Below are 3,773 nucleotides of genomic sequence, written 5' to 3'. Positions count from 1 at the left end.
GAGTTTGGTTATGAACTACGAGCATATAGATTTGAGGTTTACGATGACAATAAATTATAATATACTATGTAAGGATAGATTTATTATTGGTGAAATGATAAATGTTGGAGACAAGTGTACCAAATGAAAGCATTGATGTACAAATTGGGAATTGTTATCCAACCATCCTTGTCAGTATAAAGAGAGAATTGTATATTGGGGTTTTGAGCTCATTTTGAAATTTTATTAAGTTGACACTTCGGAGAATGGAGTAGATTTTGGCTTAATGATGCAAGTAAGTATTGAGATTACGATTATGATAAATTTCCAAATGGCGCTGATTTTCTTATCATGTTCGAGTTGGTCGTTCTTTTATTCTCTTATTCGTGGGCGAGAGGTCTAACTGTTGTCCTTCATGCGAGAAGCATGCTACTTATCAAACCAGTGTATATTTTAAGAAGTTGATTTTGGATTAGTATGGTTATATAGTGAGAATGTCAAAAAAAAAGTGATGATATGGGGTATTGGGGTACATTGTCGTCCATTTTGTAGTTTGAACATTTTGTGTGGTTAAACGGTCAGTGTGTCGTGCAGTATTTTAAGTTTTCGAGTTGAAAGTTTATTTCAATGAAGGTTACAAATAAGAGGGCATTATTCATATCTGTAATTATGTAAGGCTCTTAAGAATAGTTATCTGGTTGTTATGATCACGTTTGATGATATTGGGTGAGAAGTGTATCATGCTTTGCTATTGAAATTTTTTTTTTTTTTTTTTGAATTGCGAATTGTGGTGGCCTTGTACCTGTTTGTTACAAATTGGTTGATTTTGGATTTGAGCTTTGTTAGTGCATAACACACAATGGAAATTTGTCTTGGTCTTGCGGTTATGTGTGTTGGATGCAAATTGGAGGTGGTTGTTATAGCTTGAAGCATTGAAATACGAATGTGGCATCGATTTAGTGTATATGTGAACAATAGTTTACTATTATGTTTCATATTGGAATTTTTGACACTACGACATGCTGAAAATTTGCAAGTTTTGACAAACATAGAAATGTTTGACAAATTTGGTTATTTGAGAATGATTTATAAAAATAAGGGAATTGGAAATTATATTTAGTATAAGTCAAGAAATTTGTTATTTCTACATATGTGAGTAAATAGACAGTTTGTATAAGGGATATTATCTGGTTAAAATTGTCAGGCAGGTAAGAGTATGCAGTTTAAGACTTGGGATTTAGGAGAGCTTCAAAAGTTTGAAATTGTTGTGTGTTGGTGGTACATATTAGACTTTGATGATGCGTTATGTTACTATGATGATTATAGGGCAACACGAGCATTTTTGGTAATTATGTACATAGTGATCACTAATTTGTGGAATAAAAATTTAGGCTCGAATTATTATGGATAGCGACTTATTTTAGAAATAACATACCGTCACCAAAAGGAAGTAAAGTTGAATTTGGTAGTAACAATTGTTTCATTTCGGGGTAGTAAGTAATAAATCTTAATAATTCCTTGCGAGTGATAAGGCTGATGATCCTTGGAAGCTGAAATCTCGTGTGCAATTTTGATGACTAACTATAGTTTCATGACAATTAAGGTTGAGAGAGTCGTTTGCAGAAGAGCCCAAATATCCGACATTTGTAAGAAGTAAGTTATTTTGAATTTTTCTTGATAATTTAAGAATTTTATTGGATAACTAGTTTGGACTTTTGAGATTAAAGTGTACGATAACTTGGAGGACAACAACAACAAGACTTTGGGAGACAATTTTGACATGATAAAGTTAGACTTTCATGCGATGTATGAGAAGCTTCCTACAATGATAAATTTAGATGGTGCAAAGTTGGGCATGAGATAGTTATGTTGGTACAACGATAAGAAAACTTAGAAACATCACAAATTGTTAATCTTGTAACCTGTTATGCCGGCATAAAAGAGCTAGAAGTGTCCTAGCGGGATATTTCGAGTTGATGTTGTTATAAGGTGAGAATTTTAGTAAAAAAAAAAAAGGGAAGAAGATTGGAGTTTAATTAACCTTTGGCCCATGTTAACTGTTAAGTGAAGCTTGTGACGATAAAAGTTATGTGATATTTGTAAGCTTTTGGATTTTTAGATTGGTGGTGAAAATTTTGAACTCTCAAATATTAGCAAATATATTGCAAGATTGGTCTCACCTTGTGGATATCAAGAATGATTTGTCTATATTTAATTAGACATTTTATTGGATTATGGTAGCTGTCGTCTTGTTTGTTATAGATTGACTATTTGGGAAAAGAAGTTGGATTAAAGTATTAAGTGCAAGATTTGACATTATATTGGCTTATAAGGAGCGTCACATGTTTGGTACTACAAAATGTGGAAAAATCGTAGTGGGGTGAATCTAATATGGTTAAAGTTGTGTGCAATAAAGACCGTATATAAACCCGTGGAAAAGTTGGGTTTACCTTGAGTAACATCTGACCCTATTTTGTTTTTGTCTAAGGAGGTTGTACGCTTCGAGGAAGAAGTTTTCTTTTAAGAGAGTAGAGAAGTACAAACTTACTCTATTTTTGTGTTAACGCTTTTATCACACTCTTGTAGAGTACAATTTTTGCTACATGTTGTTTCATGTTTTCAATCTGGTATCTTGAATTTCGTATCCATTTGTGCGTGATGCACCACCTTCAATTTGGTTCTTGATATTGTTGGTATTGGCTATTTATTATCATTGGAAGTGATTATACTTATACTCCATTATACATTGGCTGGTTGTCTGTGCGCAATGCACAATTGGTGGCTTCCTTGTGCTTAATGGACAATTATGGAAAGTATTTTTGCCCTTGTGAAATTTGAAATTTCGAGACATATCTTTGTGTTCCCGAAAAAAAAAATTAAAAAAAAAATATTTTTTTTTTAACCTCCGACATGGTCTTAGCTTTCTTAGTAGTTCTTTTCCCTTGGAGTTGAGAACATTACGAGAAGTCTGTGGTGTGGTGTGGTGTGGTGTGGTGTAGTGCATTGTATTCGTAGTATCATGTGGAGTTAGAAGTTGGTAGAAAGGTGACATTTTGTCTAGGCTGCGTAGCTGAGTGACATTTTGGATGATTGGAGTAAGCGAAATATCGACCTTTGTTTTAGTGAAGAGTTTAAGCTTCGAGGACGAAGCGTTGTTTTAAGGAGGGAAGTCTGTAACACCCCATTATTTTTCTAGCTATTTACAAAGGATTACTTTCTCGTATTTATATCATTTTGGGACTCGAAGTCGAAAGTCTTAAAATTTATTTACTTATTTATTATTATTAGGGAAAAGAAAACTATTTTGGACTCTCGTAAAGTAAATGGATTTTGGATTATTTCAAAAGTGGAACGTTTTTTTATAAGTCCGACTTGATTTTCGATTTGGACATTGATCCAGCTTATTACTTAAGAAAGAAAGAAAAAAAATTGTTAATTTCTCTAATTAACCCTAAACTGACGCTATTCACTCTATGATACAAGTTTTATTTTGTCCTCTAAAAATTTGACGGCACTCACCTAGGTCCATCTTTCCCCTTTACTTCTTTTACCTAGTGTTGTGCCTATCCAATGTATAATTTGAAGTCCATCGGCAACGGAGCTCCGACCACGAATTTCCATCATTTTTCTCTTCCCTTTTTCGTGTTATATAAATTGTAAGTATCAAGTTTATTCAATGATTGTTTTCCTCAATTTTATAAATCAAATCTCGTTTTATAAGTAACACGATTTTATCGCTCTTATGATTTTTAATACATTGTTCGAGATTGTGTGACGAGGAGGTTGTCGTTGTG

This window comes from Silene latifolia, chromosome 1, assembly GCF_048544455.1.
Source record: "Silene latifolia isolate original U9 population chromosome 1, ASM4854445v1, whole genome shotgun sequence".
In the NCBI taxonomy this organism is placed as follows: Eukaryota; Viridiplantae; Streptophyta; class Magnoliopsida; order Caryophyllales; family Caryophyllaceae; genus Silene; species Silene latifolia.
Note: the sequence above shows the minus strand (reverse complement) of the source record.